At 38.6% G+C, this 24120-nt stretch overlaps 1 protein-coding gene across 3 annotated transcripts in view; it reads right to left on the bottom strand.

Moving 5' to 3' along the window:
- The window catches only part of ARID1B (AT-rich interaction domain 1B), a 157900-nt gene that overhangs the window by 46153 nt on the left and 87627 nt on the right, over positions 1-24120 (bottom strand). The window lies entirely within an intron of this gene.

The following is a 24120-nucleotide window of genomic DNA, read 5'->3' as shown; positions in this document are numbered from 1 at the left end:
TAAAATTATTATAAGTAGAAATTCCAAGGAACCGTAAAAAAAAAAAATCAGAAGATAGACATACAATGCAAAAGGTTCTATGTTTAATATTCTACATGATTCAATTCCACATTTCGAAACGTGGTTCCTAAATAACTATAGTTTGCAGGGAATTCCCTTCCAACCAAACATTAGTCTATGTTCAAACAAGTGACACAACAGATGTTCAGCTCCAGCAACTTCCAAATAACGTGCATCATAAGATCTGACCACGAACCCAGATTGGTTTTTAGGAAGGTCGCACAATGATGAAGTTTAATTCATGCATGTTAGAACACGGAAAAATTACATGCCTCATTAGCATTTCAACCAGGTATGATACAATAGCTCCTAACTTCTTGTTACTCTCTGCGTTGCCAGTTATCATCCCATTAAGCTTTGGTGTTGCCAGCATCAATTAAAGAAGATGATGCATTGTTTTAAGTTTCAATATCTTTGATGCACAGTCGCAGATTGATCACTTCCCAGAAAATGTACAACACCATACATTTTATTTGAAAGTCATTTCTTACACAGACATCTTGGAAATGTGTAAATGAGGAGCCACTTCCAACATGGCTTTATTTAATGGAATGGTTTCACAACAGACTAACAAAACAACACAACAAATTTGTATCTATTTAATAGACTATGTTAAGGGGGCTGATCATGCAATACTAAAAAGGGGGACGGGCAAGTGGCTGTCAGGGCTACATTTCATCAGGTCACCTAAAAGCTCTCAAAAGGCCCTTGGGTTGCATTGTCTAGACAGCAAATGAGCCTAATGCCTTTCTATTTCCTGTGGAATTAGAAAATACCAAAGAGATGAGTTTCAGAAGCTAGCATGGAAAAAGCTTTTATAATCCACCGTCTTGCCTGGATATTAATGTTATCTTTCCTACTTTGTGGTAAACAAATCGTTTAAATTTCTCATAAACAAGTTATTTTATCATCAGAGGGATATGCATGATCAAGGCGAGGATATATTTTTGTGACGTTAGGAAAATAAGAAATGAGAAGAGATTTAGTGAAATGCATGGAGCATGCTTGTCTTCATGTATTGGGTCAATCTGTGGAAGCCTAGGGAATAGCTATAATATATTACCGATTATAGCAAATGTTAACTTCCTAGATTTTCTACTGGGTTATTGTTCAAACAAATGATTAATGTGAAAAGATGATGTTAAAGGTATATCATTTTGCATGACTATCCAATAGAGTATCCAAGTCACAACAATTCTTCATCGCTTAGGCCACGTCTTATCTTTGTTTCAATAATAGACACGCTAACTAATAATCTGTAATTTTTTCAGTGGTTAAGGCAGTTCTGGGATTTCTGTTTAAGCATACTTAGGAACTCTCTGGCTTTGATCCAGAGTTCCGAGTGAAGTGCTGATTCCCCGCAGGCCTGGACTGGCCATCTGTCACACCAGGCGGGCCGGTGTCTGGTAAGCTGCATGCTTATCGATACTGTCGGGCCCTGCAGTGTGTGGCTGCCGGCTGAATACTAGCAGCTGAATGATAATAATACAATTAAAAAACCTAACATGCAGCCTCGCTGTCGATGGCCAGGGACTTCTAGTCACCCCCGGTCCTACCCTGCTACTCTTGGTCAATTTCTTCATTGTCAAGGCTGGGGAGTGGTCCTTGGCCACGCCATGCATTGCCACACCCCCTTTGAATAATTATCCCCACCTCTTGCAGGAAGCCACACCCCCAAAACAGGGCCTACCCTGGGAAGTTGCCAGGCAACATAAGCCTGCGGCCTAATACATAACACCCCTAATACATAACATCCTCACAGTTAATGTATTCAATGTAAGACAAAAAAAGGAGATTGATTTTGGGTTATAACCTAGTTAGTAAATATATCCGCCATGCTGCTTATTATATACTTTAATCATTGCACATTTCTTTCTTTCTTTATTTTTTTAATATTACCTTTTCAGCCAAGTAACACAAACAATTGAAACACTTCAGAAAAAAAAATCATGTCAGATAGTCGGAGGCTGAAATTTGTTACAGAGAACCTTTAGATAATAGATGTTCTCCAACAGAAAACAGTTGTTATCGGTTTCCAGACATCAGATTTTATTAGAGTTCTTTTTATGGAATATACACTGCATATGTGATCTTTGGTGTTTATGTCAAATTCTGAATGGTTTTGAAGTGATGTCTGACCAGTAGGGGGCAAGTTACATTTAGAGGTCTCTCCATTTTGGAAACAGTAATCGTATCAAGCAAATTCAATGAATCTTATTGTAAATCAAGGTGACCAATTCTAAAATTATTAGTAAATTTGCTTATATCGTTTAATTTTGCTATGTTTCATGTACTAATTTACAATAAAAATATGGTTAATTTAACAAAAAGACTAAAATATGCATATACTATAATATTATATATATTTTTTTATTGTTGCAAACTGTCTATTTAAGGTATTTCCTAAACTACTCTAAAAATAAATACAATTTAAAAAATGCGATTCCATCTTTAATCCTTTTAGGGTTAAATACCGCAGAACTGGAAAAACCAGACAATATTCACATCACAGAAAATGTGGCAAAGAACCAAAGGGCAGCATTTAATTATACCGAGGTTACCGTTCATTCATTATGGAGTGACCACATGTTATAGCGGCATCACTGAAGAATAGGAGCAATCAATCCACTGTAATACACAGGTAATGAAGACTGAGAGGAGGCACTCCCACAGCAGTAGATCACACAGATTACGCTACTTATGAAAGCATTCTACCGTAACAGCCACATCAAAGCCAATATAGCAGGACATCAGCATGAGCAGCTAGAAACACTTAATGAATATGGGGGGGGGGAATTTCTCCTGAACTGTCTGACAAATATCGATAAAAAACAGAGAATAAAAAAAAACTCTATTGGAAGCTTTGGCACGGCATTACGACACATCAGATTTACCTTCGACATGCAGAATGAAAGAAGAACGTTTGAGTCAGCTTGACCTTTATAGCAGAAAGAGCGAGCAAATAAAATATTAAGCGTTACACCAATGCTGGCGTTACACCATGTTCAGTTTGCAAAGCCATGAAATCTTTCACTGGGAACATACATGTTTTGTTACAGATTTGGAGGTGCTCTTTATTAGATGCATCCCTGTTTACTTTCAGAGCAAGTAACATTTTACTATTAGATCTATTCTACACTATCAGTACCCTTTTGTTTCTTTGTAATGAATTATGGCTGCATGTGAGGTTTTGTCTTCAAATAAGACATATGTAAGGACAACATTTTTTTTTTAACCATTTTTTCTCTATATCTACATTTGTTCTATTTGCCTTTAATGTGCACGGTCACCATCACTATTAATTTCCTTAATTTAAGATGGCACTCACATTTTAAGTTGGCAACTAGAAATAACCATTCTGATCAGCAACAAAGAGGCCTACATACAGTATGTTTATACTTGTGCATCGGGTATAATTATAATAAATAAAAAAAAATAGACATCAGTATTTTCTGTCTTACTATCTTTAAGGGAAACATGCAAACAACAACTAGAATGAGACTTTCTGAACACTCAGACATAAAGCTAGGCCTAAAACGTTCGTAAGCTTAAAAATAGATTGCATGTGCTTAAGGGGACGAAAAATAAGCTACTCCATACAGAGGAAAAAACACATTTTATTTTATATTTGAACGCTTTTACTTGAAATTAAACCTAAGCTTTTCACAAACCATCTAGAACATGTCTTTACTCGAGGGTGTTAAAAATCAATTTACACTGGTGTATCTGATGACATTGTATTGGGGAAAAATGAAAAGGGGAAAAAAAAAAAAGGAACATTACATATTGTCTTTATTGTACTGGGAATTCAGACATGAACTGAACTCCATATAGCATTGTCCTTATAAAACTTATGAAGACAGACAGAAACAAAGCATTGTATTTTTCCACTGGCTACCATTTATATCTTCTTCACAGGGATCGCAGCTGTAAATTCTTATATTGAAAAATGATCAGGATATACTATTCACAATTTAGTCTTTTTCTTCGAGCTACTTGAAAATAAGATTCACATATTACAGAGAGGAGGCTAAATACTTTCCTTGTTTAAAATATCATACCAGGAACATGCATACCAGGAACATGCAAACAGTTATCACTGTGGTGTTATTTTTGATAGGACATAAAAATCGGTTTGAGAATTTCTGGGTCTCTCAAAAACAAACTTACACACTGAGTAACTCATATGTAAACATGTATGGGGGTGAAAAAACATGGGGATCTCCTGAAGATACATGTGTGCATATAATATCCGAGTGTAACTTTTTTGCATGCAAATGCATAGAGGGACTCATCAAAATTCTCTCTCGATAGATGATCTCTTTACTCCCCATGGCATCTCCTGCTCAGCATTGCGTATACACAGGACACTCACCGCCCGCCGGCACGCGATACCTGGGTTAAAGCAGACGTGGCCAGTGTGTAGCTTCCCAGCTGTTATAAAACTGGGATAGGGTTTAAGAACAAAGGCTAGCTGGAATTATAGGAGCTTTAGTAGCAGCATATTACTAGCATGGAAAAAGGATGAATGATTGGTTATGCATGGCTGATTTAAGGAGCTGGTACATCTAACCTTAACATATTATTCCAGGAAGACTGTTTGGGACATAATTATGTGGAAGCAGCTAATCGTAGCTTGAAAGTGCTTGAAATTATACGCTATTTACACACGGTGACCTGTTGGACGAGACCCTCTATTTGTGTACTTCTTTCTTTTTAGCAAACGGGATTTTCAAATAACAATTAGGCAAAGTTAAGTACACACATGCCTTTTTAGGTTTTCGAAGTGTGTGAAAAATGTTACCTTTTTTTGACTTGGAAAGCACAAATTGCTTTCCTTCCTCTAGACAGGTCAGTTTTTACTGCCTCTGGCAGGTAAAAAAAAATGTCTTTGCGGGATCTGATTTACAGTCTTTGTCACAGATTTGAATTGCATTTAAAATTAAGGAGTCATGAAAGATAATATATGTACAATTGCCACAATTTACATGTTAATGTGAAAATAGTTATGCAAAATCGAAGGCACCGGGACCTCCATATAATGACAAAGATGGCTCTGCCCAAGGGAGCTTTGATACCTACAATGTTGCACCATAACCACTGAATGAGCATTAAAGAAAATAAATAAGCTCTGGCGAGAAATATTCCTTAATACGAGAGTAGTCTGATTTTATCAAAAGCAACTGCTGTTGAGGGAAGCTCTCTCACACTGAGCTGTCAATTAGTTTAGGGGTTTTATTTTGTCATTTTTCTTTTTTGTGTTTTAAAAGGGTATAAAGTAGAATGCATTTCAGTATCCCCAAATGTTCTACAACTTCAGAGTGCAGATGAGCAGCCGTCGAGGAAACCGTGGGGGAACAAGTGTCAAGTATCCGTACACTTTTACTTTGCAAGTGAGACATAGTGAGAAAGGAACACAGCGTGAGAACTTTTTTTTGTATTCCTTGGCTCTGTATGTGATCCATGCAAAATGAAGCCAAAAGAACAGCTCTCCAGGAAGAAGAAAAAAAAAAGATACAACATGAAATTTGGAGGCAGCCTGGATATGATGTTGCTAACTATACGGAAAACAATCATTAACTGCATATCCTAAACAGGAAAGCATTAAGAAAAACGTTACGTGTTGTGGTCAGGTTAACAGCTGATTTTTCAAAACCACTTTGGTTTTGCGCGTGTGGTTTTTATACTGGGCTCAGTTGAAATGATGGTTGGACAGACTGATGGAGATGGATTATTTAATTTTTTTGTATATTTATTTTACAGGAAAATGATCTAGATAAGCCCCTAATTTAACCTAACAAAACAAAACAATACTCCTATTTCATTTTAAATCAGTATACATACAAGAATGGAAAAACTTCACATACTATCTGTGTGGCTTAAGCACTGGGTTGGGAACCACAGCCTTGCAGTTTTGGCCCCCGCCATTTTGGTGGGGTAATTGCATACCGCTAGATACCATCCTGGTGGTTGAACCTATGTTTGAACCAGCCTTAGAGAACTAGGGCTTCGTTTTAGCTTGATACAGGTAGAAAAAAAAAGGTGATAAGAAGGACTGAGAAAAGCAAAAAGAGATGGTTCCTGAAGGTAAGTAAAAGACTAAGTAATGGGTTTAAAAAACAAGACAAAAAAAAACCAAAACCATAATTGAATTTTAAAAATGGCATATTTGTAATCATCGAGGCCAACTGTTACAATCTGTATTGGGGCCAATTAGCAGACCCGGAGGGATGTGCATCGTGCCAACTTACACGAATACTGAAACGGCTAGAAAAATATTTCTCACAAGAGCTAACAAAGGCAGAAGGTCATAAATAAACAGAGCAGGACATACGTGTCGCATTTCATTATTAGTTCTAGGGACTCGGACTTCGCCTTGAGCTTCACATACATTCAGTTTATAATCAATTTAAGCAATCCATTCTGTTTACTTTTCAAATAAGGGAACATGCTCAATAAATAGTTAAAATATTTTTAATTACTATTTTTATTTCAACCACTCTGTTTATTAAGAGAAATAGCTCCAATAAAATAAATGACGCAAAACCACTTTCCTATGTTGACTTTACCCATCCCCACCCTTACGTAAGACTATTTGGAGCAATCTACTACAATTGACAATATAATATTAATGGGAAGGATTAACCAAGGAAGGAGGTTTAGATGGTAGCTCTCATGGCGTTAATAAAAGGTGGCTTTTTTTTTTAGAGTGTGAACCAAGAAAATTGAGTGTTTACCACAATGACAGCTAAATGATTTCAATTTGTAAGGCAATAGCCAATCAGTGCCCCCTTCATGTCACAATATGATTAAATGTCTCTAATGCCACTGTGTTACATTTCGGAAACAGCTGCTTTAAAGGGACAGTCGCCAATGTGAAAACCTAATAGTTTTGAGAACAATTACATAGTACATGAAAAAAGCCAAGGGGTTCATGTTTCTCCCCAAATTCCGAGTGTCTATAACACTACATTGTTGAGAATCAGCAGCTGCGGCAACCCGTGCATCTTTCCAGTCCCTGGGCACTGTCAGAGTGCAAAAAAAAAAGAAATGAAAAAAAATACATTTCTGGGTTCCTTACTGTAAATACGAAGGAGCAAGATTACAACTGGCAGGAAATGAAGCAAAGCTTCTAAACTGGTCCTGACTTGCGTTATAATACCAGGAAAGCACAGCTGTGTAATCATTACTGCAATTACCAAACCGCATTTACTGCTGACTTACTATGCCTTAAGAGTTTGTGAGGGTGAATGCTGGCATGTCAGAGCGAGACGCTCCACAAGGTAGGTCATTTAACTCCTACAGATGGAGGATCAACTAATTTAGAATTAGTCTGAAGCTGAGCGAGACAAAGATTTATATAAATTCCATAAAAACCTACATACAATTCCATAAAAACCAAACATACAATTAAAACATATCAACTGTTTCTGACCATTAGGAGGTACCTATAGAGCTGTATAAATCTCTTAATGGTTTCCTAGCAAGGTTCTTTTACGAGATCAGAGTTAAAGGCCAGCACAATCATGATCATGTGGGTCAACACAGGCAACTCATGATGTACTGAAACCTAAGCATGAAATAGAGCAATGGGTCATCAGAGACATGTATTGAATATAAAGACTGCTTGTCCTAAAGGACCAAACTGGTTATAAAAACCACTGTGTATAATGAACAAGCACGGGATAGTCAATACCTGTTTTTCTTTATAAAATTATTTCAGAGGGAAAACCTGTGCTGAAGTTTACACAAAAAGTATACACAAAGGGGGTTAATGGGACACGGGGCTGAACATATGCATCTTACCACACATATCAGATAACCTTTACTGCTGTTTATGACACCTACGTGCCAAAATCAAGTGAAGCCGTGTCGTAAACAATTTACTGTTCTACTTTTCCACCATTTTCACTCTCTCTCTCTCTCTCTCTCTCTCTCTCTCTCTCTCTCTCTATGTCAAATAGTAGTGAGGAGAGAAAAAATTCCATCAAGCTTTCTTCTTTCTCCTAACCTCATCCTTACAATTGCTGCCAGAGCAATAACCAAAATAATGTATTTTGGATCTACTTCATTAGTATACCGGTAATACTGGAACAGTTCAAACAACCTCTAGAGACTGATACACACGCTAGACCACATGGTCAGATTTTTGCAGCTTTTCTGGATGAGATGTGTAGGAGCCACAAGGAATTCTTAGGTCTCTTAAAACATAGAAGCCATGTCTAGGTGAGATGAGACCATGTCTGGCCACAGATATATATATATATATTCAATACCACCGGGGGGGGTGGGGGTTAACTTTCTAATATCCTGACACGCTACGCTACTGGCAGTTCCAGGCCAGTTTGTAATATGACAAAACCAGATCCCAAAGCCAAGGTTGCTACAACTGTTTCTGCTTGAAAGTTTTGCCATCTTTGGCAGCCCCTCTGGAACATTATTCATGTGCTCCTAAATAGATTATGTAGAGAACAAAGCAGCTTTACCAGGTCAATAATAATAAAAAAAAAGTGATTTAATCTTCCAACATTTTTAGCCTGTCAATAAATGGCACAGGTACAAAGCACCTGTCTTCTCCACAGAGAAAGTTTATCTACTTTTTTTTTATTATTAAATTTTTAATTCCTTCCTGGGAAATCAACTACATAATTGTTTGGGGTTTTTTCTTTTTTGTTTCTTATCCGACACAAAGTGTTTTTTTTTTTTGCCTACCCTCTCCCAGGGTAACTTACCATGATCTAGCAGTTCTTGGAGGATCATGGGAGATCTCAGATCTCCCCCAACTGGCCAGAATGTGCCAGAGGGCACAAAAACACAATATATTGTAGCGTATTAGGCATATTCGACAGCGCTACCATATAACATTAAATCGACTTCATTTTTAGTAATATATTAACATTACATTTCTATTATGATTACTTAAGGGTGCATACATCCACAGATGTTTCTTTCAGTATGCTTAACACATAAATCTGTAACATGCTTTTGAAAATAGTTACATTATCTGGTAAAAACTAAGGTTTTTGTTTCGCTAACATTGCTTGTATAGGCAGAGGGTTTCTGAGGTCTATCAGGTATTCGTAAACGGTAAGCATACCCACCTAACCACTAATTGCATTCTTTCCTTAAAAGTTCACCCTGCCTGGGTGTTCAAATAATTGCAATTAAGGCAGAAATCTGGTAATTAGAAAACAGAGCGCCCTGCCAAGAACAATATCCTTCCAACTGACGGGCCTGACTGTGAAGGACTAATTCACTTCGAAAGGGTAGATGCCTTTTGTGAAGTTAATGTCTATTCAAGGGGAAAACCAAGATGCAGGAATTTACATGTCCAGGTTAAGTCAAGATCTAACAAACTATAATAGAGGATGGAACCTCTTAACAGGTTTATTGGATTAAGGGGGAAAATATTTCTATAAGACAGTTATGCTTTCATTCTACATGCATGAATATATTAAACAAGACGGGTGGGGGTGTTTCGAGGCATCTTAAAAACATTATAACTATCAGTTTTCTTTTTTTTTTTACGTATTCATAACATTTCAGCCGCAGAAAAGGATTTTTTTCTTTTCAGCTTTATTATTATTATTATTATTATATTATTTATTATAAAAAGGAAAATAGCGTGTATTTGAGTTTAAAAACCACATAGTATGAAATAAAGAGGAAACAATTGGGGATACAACAAGTGTTCTTTTTGAAGGCCATGTGTAATACATAATGTAGGCTGGCTCACATTTTCGTCGAAATGCAGTTCACGAACACTGCCAATAGTTTTTTGCCAATATGCTCACTAATGCCACACATTAGGCAATCAGCAAGACTGTTGTGAACGTTAAATAAAGCCACTAACAGAATGAACAGCTTCACTCTATCACAGAATTGTATCAGGTGCACAGTAAGAAAAGTCTACAGCAAGAAATTACATCTCCAACTCAGCAGCCAAGCCTCAGGAGCTAATAACACAAGAAATAAAACCGCTGTTATGATTGATAGATGCATTAAAGACGCTTATCACTTATTTCCAGTTTCACTTTTGCTGGTCAAACATTGCTTCTTTGTTGGCTGCGAAGCAAACTTTTTGCTTGCTTTACACATACACATCTTTATATACACTCACTGGCCACTTTATTAGGTATACCTGTTCAATTGCTTATTAACACAAATAGCTAATCAGCCAATCACATGGCAGCAACTCAATGCATTTAGGCATGTATACGTGGCCAAGACAACTTGCTGATGCTCAAAACGAGCATCAGAATGGGGAAGAAAGTGACTTTGAATGTGACATGGTTGTTGGTGCCAGACAGGCTGGTCTGAGTATTTCAGAAACTGTTGACCACGCACAACCATCTCTAGTGTTTACAGGGAATTGTCTTATAATAAGAAAATATCCAGTGATCTGCAGTTGTGTGGACGAAAATGCATTGTTGATGTCAGACATCAGAGGAGAATGGGCAGACTGGTTCGAGATGACAGAAAGGCAACAGTAACTCAAATAACGACTTTTTACAACCAAGGTATGCAGAATATAATATCTGAACGCACAACACGTCGAACCTTGAAGCAGATGGGCTTCAGCAGCAAAGGACCACATTGGTTGCCCCCAGGGCCGGCCGAAGACTTAACGCCGCTTGGGGCGAAGTTTAAGATAGCCCCCCCCCCGCCGATGCGGGGGGGGCGTCATTTTAAACTTCGCTGACGCCATTATTCCCCCCCCGGTACTTACCTTTAAAGAGTCCTGCCAGCGAGTCTCCCTGCTCTGCCACGGTGCCGGTTTGTAATGCTGAGCGCCGGAATCATTACAAGCCGGCACCGAGACTGAACAGGGAGACTCGCCGCAGAGGAGAGAGAGAGGGGCGCCGAGCGGGTAAGCGAAAACTACTCGGCGCCCCTCTCTCTCTCCTCCGCTTCAAAACAAACAACCAAAAAAACGCTTGGGGCGGCAAAGTGCCGCCCCTTCTAAAGTGCCGCCTGGGGCAATTGCCCCAGTCGGCTCCATTGTAGGGCCGGCCCTGGTTGCCCCTAAGAACAGGAAACTGAGGCTACAATTCGCACAGGCTCACCAAAATTGGACAGTGGAAGACTGGAAAAACATTGCCTGGTCTGATGAGTCTTGATACCAGCTGCAACATTCAGATGGCAGGGTCAGACTTTGCCGTAAACAACATGAAAGCATGGATCCATCCTGCCTTGTATCAACAGTTCAGACTGCTGGTCGTGGTGTTATGGTGTGGGGGACATTTTCTTGGCACACTTTGGGCCCATTTTCTACAAATTGAGCATTGTTTAAACGGGACAGCCTACCTGAGTACTGTTGCTGACCATGTCCATCCCTTTATGACCACAGTGTACCCATCTTCTGATGGCTACTTCCAGCAGGATAATGCACCATGTCACAAAGCTCACATAATCTTAAACTGGTTTCTTGAACATGACAATGAGTTCACTGTACTCCAATGGCCTCCACAGTCACCAGATCTCAATCCAATAGAGCACCTTTGGGATGTGGTAGAACTGGAGATCCGCATCACGCACGTGCAGCCGACAAATCTGCAGCAACTGCATGATGCCATCATGTCCATATGGACGACGATCTCTATGTTTCCAGCACCTTGTAGAAAGTATGCCACAAAGATGAAGGCAGTTCTGAAGACAAAAGACCGGCACTAGCAAGGTGTACCTAATAAAGTGACCAGTGAGTGTAATATATATATATATATATATATATATATATATATTTTTTTTCAATAAAATTAAATATATCCACATACACAATACTGTTCAAAAGTCACAAAGAATTGTAGCTGTATGCCATTAAAAATCAGACCTTCATTCAGCTTCAGTACATTAACAATGTCTATTCTCTATTTCTGATTCATTTCATGTTATTTTAATGGATGAAAACAAGGACATTTCTAAGTGACCCCAAACTTTTGAACAATGGTGTACACACACTGACAGTATAAACTATAATTACTTCATTACTGTGACTTGCCCTAAAATCCAATTTTACTAATCAGATATTACCAGTCAAAAGAGCTGCAAAAACGGGGCCTATGTGTCTTTGGCAACCTGACTTGGACAACAAGAATACTAACTATGTGCATGGGCTCATCCAATCAAATCAAACTATGCATGGGCTACAGAATCATATTGAAACATTACATAATCACATGTATAAAAATGTCAAAAAAACACCAATGAAAACATCATGGACCTATTCAACAATATTTTAAGAAGCCCAAGTCTTACAGCTAAATTTGACATAAACACATACATGTGTGTACATATACATGTATCTTATAGCGTATTACATCGTAATACTTAAGAAAGTAGGGTGAATCACAGCTTTAAAATAAACAAGGAATACAAGACGTGTGTGGCTTTCTGGGTAAATAAGTTCAGACAGTAGATTGGTATCTATACATGAGAATCAGCAAATCTTAGAGCTTTCATTGTATAGATCGGCCTGTCTGTGTTTAGACTGGAAGAAGTCATGTGTACATTATTGTGTATATCATTGTGTCCTGACAGCAGAATCATCTACATTGACAGTCAATACAAATGGTCTTTTTGTAAACCAGTGAAATGGTTCATTATAACCTTCACATATGTCAAATTCGTTACCTAATGGGCCTCATTGCTGTCCCCAACATATCTCTTTGCTCTGTTAACCAATACCCAATTTGCTCCTAGTTCCACCTACGAGAACTGTTTTTAGGCACCCATATTTAGCGACTTTATAAATAAAAAGGGTAAAGTGAACACGAGTTTATTTGCTAATAAAGGACATAAACTATTCTAGACTATATATATATATATATATATATATATATATATATATATATATATAGGACAATAAAGATATAATGAGAATATTTTTAATACATTCTACAGTGGGTTACATGTATTTTATTTATGCACCTGTTACATAGTAACCAAAAGCACACAAAAATCCTACGGCTGGATAATGGGATTTCTTCTTTTACATCTTTACACACAGAAGATGCTTCTGCGGAAAATTGGATTTTTAATGCAGGTCACCTTTAAGTAAGGAATTTACGCAGACAGTAATGGCAGCACAGCAGGTCTATGATAACATCAGAAAAATCACAAGTGGGCTCCTACGCTGAGAAAGCCGCTAGCCTGTTAAGAATTAATAATGCAGGACCATAACTGAGCAAATGAGTTGATCTCGTTGCCTGAGTCTAATTCACTGCTACAGAAGTGTGGGAATAAGTGTCTGGAGCATAGTGCGGTTTAATGTGATATAGAGCATCATTATGTTGGAGATGACTGGAGTGGATAAAAGTGGTATCAGATTGAAATTTTCTTACCTGAAAAAATCTTATAGGTGTCAATAGGAGGGTAATTTAATGCTGTTCGGAGTCCAGCGTGATAAAGTACAGCACAACTTTAGTTAAATAAAGTACTTTAACCACAGCAGGGCAGAAGTCTTTTGTGTGCCCATTCAGGGACAATTACCATTATCGGCCAAACAGGGGACTGCGACAGAAGATGAATTGCAAGGCAGATTACAATACCGCATTTACTTTGAATCTACCTTTATTATATAGACACAAGTATTAGATTGTAAGAATAATCTGGCTTATTACCATTCTAGTTTAAATGCTTACAGTCCCTAAAGTGGATTGCATTAAAACCCAATACTTGCAGGTACTTTGAATTATACGTTTATTATACGTTTATAGAGTGACCATTATCTATACACATTACACCGACCAGCCATAACATTATTACCACCTGCCTATTATGTAGGTCCCTCTTTTGCTGCCAAAACAGCCCTGACCCGTCGAGGCATGGACTCCACTAGACCTCTGAAGGTGTGCTGTGGTATCTGGCACCAGGACAGCAAAGTCCTGTAAGTTGCAGAGGTGGGGCCTCCATGGATGCATCATGGTGCCATGTGTTCTCCAGGTAAGCGATGCACACGCACCTGGCCATCCACGTGATGTACAAGAAAATGTGATTCATCAGACCAGGCCACCTTCTTCTATTGCTCATTGGTCCAGTTCATATGCTCTCGTGCCCATTGTAGACTCTTTCAGCAGTGGACAGGGGTTAGCGTGGGCACCTTGACTGGTCTGCTGGTACGCAGCCCCATACACAACAAACAGCAATGCACTGTGTGTTCTGACTCCATTCTATCAGAACCAGCTTTAAGCTTTTCAACAATTTGAGCTACAGTAGCTCATCTGTTGAACTTGGCCACACTGGCCAGCCTTCGACCCCCCCTCCCCCACATGCATTAATGAGCCTTGGCTGCCCATGACCCTGTCGCCGGTTTACCTTCCCTGGACCACTTCTTATTATAATTTGGGCCTTGTCAAACTCGTTCAGATGCTTACACTTGCCCATTTTTCCTGCTAACACATCAAGTTTAAGGACGAAATGCTCACTTGGTCCCTAATATATCCAACCCACAGACAGGTGCAATGATACGATTATCAGTGTTATGCACTTCACGCGTCACTGGTCATAATGTTACGGCTAATCGATAGCTATACAAATTATACAACATGTTCATTTCTGTTTGAGGTGGAAGGCTTGACCCCACTGGGGTGTTACATAATCAATAAGGTTGAAAAACATAAGACATAAATCAAACAATGCCCAGCCATTCAATATAGTCATAATTGCAGTGATCCAGGTGAGAGCAAAAAAAAGGGGGAGTATTTCTTTATATGCATAATATATATATGCTGACAGGCCATTTACCTATAGATCGGCTGCCAGCATGCACATAACATTTATTTTTTGATACCATATACTGATCCCTGCACATGGGCATCAGATTGTTTGTGTTTGAGTGTGTATGTGTGTCAGCTGTCCTCCAGCATATGATCTCTGTGTGGTTTCTGCATTTAAAAAAAAAAAAAAAAAAAATAGGAACTGGAAAAAACCTGTCATCACAAAAATGAAGATAACACTGAAATTTACATTGTCAACAACAGTATTGTATTCATATATTGGTCTATGCAAGCTGAAAACATTTTCCGTAAAAACATTTTTTAAAACTACCCAATGAAAAAATTTCTAACTTCTAATCCATCCTTTCGTTCAGCTTAACCTCTCTTCTCGGCAATTAAAGCACTCTGCGCATCCCTCATCTATCACACAGCCAGCTAAATAATGCATTGCGTCCTTCGTTCATCTTTTATCATCCCAAATGACAAGTATTAGCATATCTCCCCAGTCAATTACAGTGCAGCAGAATAATCACAGCATAATTGGGCGAAAGCCACTCTAATCACCAACCGAGCGAACTCACAGGATAAAAACGGAGTGGCAGTTCAGACAGGCCAAGCTCTTGTCCGTGGCTTCAGCTAACATAGCTTGGTAGCCTCTGATTCTCTAAGCATTGTATTAAGAAAAAAAAGTTTCTTCTTTAGAAGGCAGCTGGCATAACCTTTTCAGGTTTTGCTAATCTAAAGGATATTGGATAGACCTTTTTTTTAAAAAACGTAGCACACCATTTTTGTACTGGTCTCGGCCTCTGGGAACTTCGCCAAAACTTTGCGACAAATCAATGTTTGGTACTGGGTCGCTAGAAGACGAAAAAATAAATATCAGTTTTGGGCTCAATCAATTTTTGTTTCCAAACGAAATGAGAGATTGTTTGGCTGAAAACAAAACCAGATAACGATAAAAATGAACCCAAATAGATCTACACCAATAAAAGTTTTCACATACACATGTGGATAGATCCCGTGCAAACTTTTAGTTGTGTGTGTAAAAACACATAACAGAATTATCTCTAATTGGCCAGAAAGCATAAATCTGAAGCTTTTGCAAGTTTAAAAACTATAACCTCTGTTTATAAATAAAAAAAAAAACTATTGTAATTTATGACTGTGCTAAAGTATAAACTTTATTGAGCGAAACAAAAAAATGTATTCAGGGAATTCTGAGAACCAGGATATAAATCCTAGAAGCTGTTTTGATTTATATTTTCCAAAGACGTCCCTGAGCTTAACAAAGTATATCTGGCACACATCCTACACAGACTATAGATATTTTAGACATGTAGCTCCACTATATTGTTCTTAGGGATCAAAAAAGTCACACTGCCTCTCCTTACGCCAAGTATTAAATATATTACTGTTCCCGGATGACTAATAGCCAGCTATTTACAAGAATTTCTTATTGTAATTTATACCAGTCACAAAGCAGGAAGCGTAATACATATAAGCATTAAGGACTAGGTTATACTTTTATTAGCACTGCAGCTTCTAACACATCATCGGCCAACTAACAACCCTCCAGGATTTTCCCAGTTTTGTCCAGTTTTTAACTGTAGTGAATTTCATAATGCACCCTAAGGCTTTCCAAGGGCATAAGGTCCTAACCCAAAGGCCCTAGTAAATTCTATAATTTATTTTTTACTCGTTTCAGCATTTTTTAAAATTAGTGAATGGGCCCTTTCAATAAGGTATTCCTGGTGTCTCTGCATAGACACTAAACACAAAAGTCAGAAGACCATTTTAAAAAGGACTCTTTGTAGAGTAGGAAAGGTCATCAGGACAGGCAAATGAAGTACATCCTTTTCTTTTCTTGCTACATGGATCCAACAAATAACCAAGAGGCACCCTGTTTGAGTTGTCATCATCATGGAAGCATCCTGAATGGGCCAGGAGGTCTATGCAAGAAATAAGGTCGGGTTTTGGCTCTCAACCTAGTGTGTTCCACTCATTATGAAACAATATGGAGAGTTAGATTTCAGACTAGCACTAGAAAAAGAAATAAAAAACAACACGCTTTACAGTTTCTACAGGTGGTGGACTACTTAAATCTGTAATATTCAGGTCAATGGTTCATAAGCAGTAATGCTGACTATTTATTTAAAAATCCATCGAGCCACACTGGTTTACCCTTTTTATTCAAAAAGTTGTATGTAATATTTTGTGTTATTGTGAACAAAAATGAGCAACAGAGTTGGAGCCATGAAGGAAAGGTTTGTATATGTTCTTATCCATGTATTTGTATGTACGTGGAAGTGCGCTTTGTGCACTCACACCTAGGGGTCTTCATCAGTCACCGAAAATAAGTGCTATGAGCTGTACTTATTACCATGGATAACTGCAAATATAATAAGAACTACAGGCAGCCATATTTTATATATTAAAAAAAGGTTATATGATAACACCAAAGGTGCTTAGATTTTTAACCCCTTAAGGACAATGGGCGGTCCCTAAACCCATTGAAAACAATGCATTTTGAGCCCGTACATGTACATGAGCTTTGTTATTAAGGGGTTAAGGTATGTGAGCTGGAAGCTACTTCCAATGTTTAATCGCTAATGGCTTAATTGACTGGTATCTTGGTTCCAAAAACTTTCAGCAATTAAAACCCGAGAACACGTTAATATGTGCATCCCATAAAGTCTGCAGCATGACATGGCATCATACCACACGTATGTTTCATGCAGAAGCAACGTTTAAGACAAAAAATTGAGAAGTCAATGTTTAGTACCTGTGTATATTACAACTTAACTCTGTTTCTCACAAAAATAGAGAACCCATTAGTTTTTTTTTTTTTTACAATATTCATAGTTGTGCCCAAGCAGTGCAAATCAATGGATGAAAGGAATCGCCAGAAGGGGTTAAAGCTTTCAGTAACAGCAAAAAAAGTTGTACATTTTCTTTGCCTACCACTAAGCACCTCTAATTTATACTGCTTTCCAAGATGCCTGTCTATAATTGATTTGAATAGTTGAAAGTGGATAGAAGGCACGCCAATCATGGCATTTAAATGAGAAACTACGATATAATCAGAGTTTGCAAATGGCTTGTGCTGCAACTTCTCTCAGAGCATTTTCCGTCTGCAGTTCTAGATGTGCTTTCAACCTAATGTGTTATTCAGAGGCCCTGCATGAAAGAAACATTCTGTCGGAGACATTTTTACAGCTGACATTGAAAACCTGTAAGGACGCTTGCTAGCTGTAGTCTGGACCTTCACACTTGCTGGTTTCCACGGCTGACTCCTGAGTAATACCCACCAGTCAATGCTAAAACCCCAAGCTCCCATCACAAGTAAAAGCTCATTTATCAAAATTCTGTTAGCGTAAGAGGAAGGCAGTGCCGGGCTGAAGCGCAGCCTTCATTAGACATGCACAACGTAAACTGCTGACACAAAGAGATAGTCAACTCTAATGCACAAGACAAGGAGGAGAGGGAGAGAGAGATGAAGAGGCAGAGATAAAATGGGGGGGGGGAACACAATGAACATCCACTAGAAAGGCAGGGATGTCTGACATCTAATTTTAAACAAAATCCCAAAAAAGAGACTTAAAGGGGATGTCAGGCCTTCTATAAAATATGTCATTCTGCAGAAAACAACTGGCAGACTTTCTGTTTACAATTATTTCCTCAAGCATCCTAACCAAATAAAACCTAAGTAGAAAGGCTTAGTAAGTTTCTTGTGTTGCTCTGGCAACAGAACTGCTGATGTCGATCCCCTGTCAGTTTGTGTGCCATGTGACGCAGGAGCAAAGCGAGGAGACAGGGCAGACATAAGGAGCAATCACTGGGTCTTTCTAACCTAGTCACTAAAATGAACTTAATGATGTTTGATAACCAGAATACCTGCCAGAAGGACCATATTTACCACCAGCCTCCTCTCCGTGCTGCTGTCTTTACTGCTGAGCACAGCATATGGTGTAATATCTCATTGCTCCACCTTTTAAGGACACGCGGAACGGAACTTTGAATTAATATTAGTTGGCCATTTGGGGGGTTATCTCCCTTTTAACTGGTCAGTTCAGCAGTGGCCCTACAGGGAACCTGATTGCCCAAGACAGCGTATGGCTCCATGTTATGTGGCAGAGGCGCTGCTGCTCTGGGCCCAGGCCTAGTCCAGAATACACCACTGCTTGCCAGTACTATGTTCTGCTGCCTACCTGGCTGAACCCAGCCCACACCCTTGGAGCATCCACATTAATTTTATTTTTATATGCTCAGGAGACATTCTTTTTTAAGAACAAGTGTATACCTACCCTAGCGGCAGCTATTATGGGAGATATGAGAAATTTAAATACCATCTTTACAAGGATGTTCGATAATAATTACTTAGAAAAGAGAAAACAAGGCCAAACAAGAAAGGCATTTGCTATGTAAATATCTAAACAAACAAACCAGGTTAATATAAATAAAGCAGCAGTAAATTAATAGGGAGCAGAGGAGCCACAGACACCATCACGTGCCGTTCTTACCCTGTTTTTTTGTTTGTTTTTTTTCAAAACATTTTTAATAACCTTTCCTTTCTCACAGCATCTTATTTTGCTAGATTCATCAAGATAATTAAAATGTACTCTAAACTTCAAAGCACTTCTACGGCCTGTCAAATTAGGTTAATTCCAGCCTGCATCACGGAGCTTCTTCAAGTGCAATCACTGCATTTTGTTTTCGGAAATTGGGAGGGGGTTCAGCGGCACACACACAAACTAAAAACATACACTGAAATAACTTTTCTAGCAAATGATAGTTAAAAACAGAATTAAGTTGTATATCATGTTTTTTACTCAACATTGTATTTGTGACACTAAAATCCCTGCACTACTGGATTTCTGTAACAAGGTGCTTCACCCTATTTAGGCTACAAAAGAAATAAAAACACACATAGTAGAAGTGGTATTCATAAGACATCTCTACAATGCAGAATTTTGGGTACTAAGTCTTTAAAATACAGCACATCCACCACCTCTACATGTGTAAATCACTCAAATTTACCCAATGGCAAAGAAGGTACTTAGCGCCATGATGTGATGGAGCCAGGCCACAAGGTAATTATAAATCTCAGGGGGGAAAAACCCGCACACAACCTTAAAGTAATCTACTACTGCAGTAAAAAAACAGTGCCTATGGTCTTTGCTCCATACTTTGGTAGATTACGGTATTATATAAATCTCAAAGTACCAAATCAAGACACAAATCACTGAAATAATCAGCTACAGTTTGAGACCTGGCCATTCTTCAAATTTTCATCTCATAACAACCATGTTTACTTACTCGGTTGACAGAAATTTGTATATTGTGCTGTTTCCAAGAGAGACTAAGTAGGGTTTGTGTATATAGGCTCCTTAACACTACAAGGATATGTATGGGGCATGGCCACTCACTGCTCCCCGCCAAGTAAAAGAAGGTCACCTGGAGGCCTGGGGAAGCAGGGCATCACCTGAAGGCTCTTTGTTATACCTAGAGTTCCCATGTATGGGACATGAGGTGGGGCTAACCTTTTATCATAGTGAGAGACACATGACATGTCCAATTTAGTAGAGCGGGTAGATCTTGGGGAATTTGTTTTTAATTTAGATACAACAAATAACATTGCATTAACGCAGCTAAGGCCAAAAAATGCAAACATTATACCATAATACTATATGCCCCTAAAATGGCCTTTCCTCCGTCAGTAATCTAAATATATTTTAAAAGATTGTCAGGAAGCTAGCTTTGACTGTATAATGTGAAGGACGTACATGTATATACAGCTTCGCAGAGAAGGTGAGAAATCAGAACACGTTCCGATTTAATACAAGGCCTCAGAGAGAGTCAAGTGTTGCCCCCCTCGTCTTCTTTCAATTCTCACTTCAATTGCTCCATCAGGCTTGAAACGGCTGCTTTTTTTTATTCAAAGACATCCTGCGTTCCGATGCCTACTGTAGAATCTCAACCTGAATAAGCAGGATGCAAAAGGTGTGAAGCATTTTCCCTCTGATCACAGGAAAATACAGTTAGCTGTGCAAAAGGAGCACAACAACTCACTGCAGGGAGGAACAGAATATATTACAGGCAGCAGCAAAATCAATCCCCCCTTTTTCTTCTTGCTTGGTTTTTGTTAACACGTACAGCAGAAAAATGTATTAAAAGGAAAAAAACAAACTGTGTTTTTGAAGCGTGGCTTCCTCCCCATACTCCTGAAAAGCATTTTTCACTAAAACCCTCTTCAGACTATATGCATCTAGGGTCACTGCAGACAGGAGAGCGGTGGCCTCCTGGTCCATGGACACCCATGCTCAAACACGCAAGCCTAACTCAAACAGCAACAAATATCCTTCAAACAGCAGGAATTCCACAAAAGTAAGGTTAAAGGGGCAGGCCTGTGCGGTTTCACATGTTTCCATGTCTGTTTTGTGAACCTGTCTCTTGTTCACTCCAAGCAACCCATGGCTGCATTTTCATTGCAGGATATCTAAGAAAAGGGGACAACAGACAAGTGGAGGAATACATAGTGGTATGTATTATACCAGTGTTTTCCATGGAAACGCTACTTCAGAATGAAAGGAATCTGGAAAATAAAGGGTCTGCTGCCAACTAAACCGATAAATAACACATTGTTTATTGAATATTAGACTTGGGTGTTTAGATCCATCAAAAACTTTAATGCAGGATAATGGAGGAGAGAGCGGGTAGAAGTGGAGAGCTGGGAGTAGAAGAAAGAGAAGAAAAAGAAGCGTAGGAGAACAAGAACAGGAGCTGCAGAGAATGGGACGGAGAAGTGGAGACACAAAAGCGGTGGACAGATAAGGTAATGGGGACATTGTACGAGAGCCAACGAGAATAAGCAACAATGAATTTTCTTTCAGAATCAAAAAGGCCCTCGAATTTTCCAGACCGAAAATGCGGAAACAAAATTTGTCATCAGAAAACTAAAAAATCGTTTTTTTGCTCCAAGAGCACAAGTCTACTGAATGACCATAGGATATGATCAAAACAATTTGTAAATTTGATATGTGCAAATACACAGGACTATACAGGATCGTTAATAAACATATAAACCATTTCTTCATTTTTGTAAGGTGAAATGAGGGTTAAATGGAATAATTGCTACAGCACTTTCAAACACTTTCCATAGCAATTCACAGACAGTGGAAAGAGTGTAAACCTTCCGTGCGGCCAGCAGATGGCAGAGACAGAAAATGCTCACATATTTATACATACATGTATATATATACACATACATACATATATATATAAATATACTGTATATAGTTAATAAATAATAGAAAGAGAAGCAATGCGCTCTTTGTTGGCGTTAATGAAATTAATGTTTCAGATCCTCTCAGGAACCATCATCAAAAGCAATTATAGAGAACTTGTAAGCAATATATTTGTGTGTGCGTGTAACAAAACAATGACAAAGACGATATTTGGTGATCAGTATTACAGACCATACTTTATCTGTTTTGTTTTTAGCACACAGATAAATTTAGGTCAAGGCTCAACTCACTCCAGAGCCAGGTCGCCATGGCGACTAGATTTGCTTCTTGACGCCTAGCGTTCCACCTGCAAGACGCTAACCGGCTCTATAAGGAGCCTATTCGTGTGTCCAGCAGCTGGTACTCCGAGGGAGGGGGGGGGGTTTACTGACCTAGTCATTTGTATCAGAATTTATTTTAAAAAATAATGAAATAAATAACAAACGTAGATGAAAAAGGATAGAAAAGTGCTTTTCTCCTTTAAAAGGGAACTGTGAACTGTACAGCATTCTGATCCTGTTTGACCTCTCGGAGAAAAGAAAAGCATGTTCTAATAACTGAACAATGGGCTTCACAGCCTCGGCTTTTCAGCAGAGTTTAAGTAGTACAGAAATGACTTGCAATTCCTTACACAGACTGGAAATAAATATACCACTTATGCATTTGAAAGGTTTTCTTCCTTTCTAGTCCTGAATGGAGCCAGCTCGTTTGAAATCGCGTCGCTATTTATTTTGTGACAAATTGCAAGACTGAATTCACTTCATGCAACGCCGCATAATAGTGATGATTAAGGCAATTGCATCACAGCGCGGCTTACAAGCACACACAACAGCAGGGTTACAGCCAACTTTCAAAGGCGGAAAGCACCAGGCATTTTTCAAGAACTCCCGCAGGGTAAGAAAAGTTCCTCTTTCGCTGGCCATACATTTTTTTTTATGCCACTGTTTATTGACGAGACGAATGTTTGCACAGGCCTACCTGTGATTTGCTTTAACCCTTATTTTATGGGTTTGTTTGCTTTCTATGTTAAGGCAGTAGGCCATCTGGAGACAGGGAGAACTTTCAGAAGCACCTATTACTCATTGGAGCGCTCAGCCAACCAGTCATTGATCCTTAAAGAAGGCAATGGTGAATTTCCGTTAAACGTCCACGGTAGTTGGTTTTGGCTTTAATGATTTATAATACCTTGCATTTTATGCCTTTATCGCCTCTTGGTCATAAAATGATCACAAAGTTCCCCTGTACAGCAAACATTGCTGAAACAGTTCCAGTGGATTTCTGAGAACTCAGTGACTCAGAGACACAAGGTCATTAGTGAGATCACCGCCCACATGTTTGTTTTCTGCCGAAATAAGGGAAAAACTTGAGATTTATTGACCCTGATGGATGACATAATTACATTTAAAAACACAAATTCTTCAACATAATCAGATTCAAGTTAAATACTTCGGGGTACCCAAGAGACATAAAAATGGGAGATTTTATTTAAAAATATTAATAACGTTACAATAGAAACTGGTCCGGAGAGAGAACGTATCACTTAAATTGCTTTGCTTGGAAAGAAGTGTAATATGAAGAGGTTGTGCATAGCAGTCGATGGGAAAAACAAAAAAAAACCTTAAATAGTGCTGTGGATTCGGAGAACCCCACCAAAGAATGGAACTCTAAGTAGCGTGAGCCGCACCGATCTGTGCATCGGTAACTTGTTCTTCAAAGATGTGAATATCTTATAAGACCTATCGACTGGAACATTGAACAGTAACACTGGCTATGAACACTTGAGACTTTCGCTAAATGGCATCACCAGATACCAAGTTAAAATCTGTAACAGAACAGCAGAACGTTTTTAAACAGGAAGTGAGACCTTCACAAAATTTCTGCTACTGCATTCATGTGATATAGGGGTATTTTTAAAGTCACATTAAAACAAGAGATTAAATAAACTGAGGCATTCTCAACCACATCAGACAATGCCATGAAAAAGAAAATGTATAATATCTCCCTTACTTCAGGTGTATATTACACGTGCATTCAAAATAACACTATGATTTTTATGTAAAAGT

This window comes from Spea bombifrons, chromosome 3 (genome assembly GCF_027358695.1).
Source record: "Spea bombifrons isolate aSpeBom1 chromosome 3, aSpeBom1.2.pri, whole genome shotgun sequence".
In the NCBI taxonomy this organism is placed as follows: domain Eukaryota; kingdom Metazoa; phylum Chordata; class Amphibia; order Anura; family Pelobatidae; genus Spea; species Spea bombifrons.
This window is presented reverse-complemented; position numbering and strand designations above follow the sequence as displayed.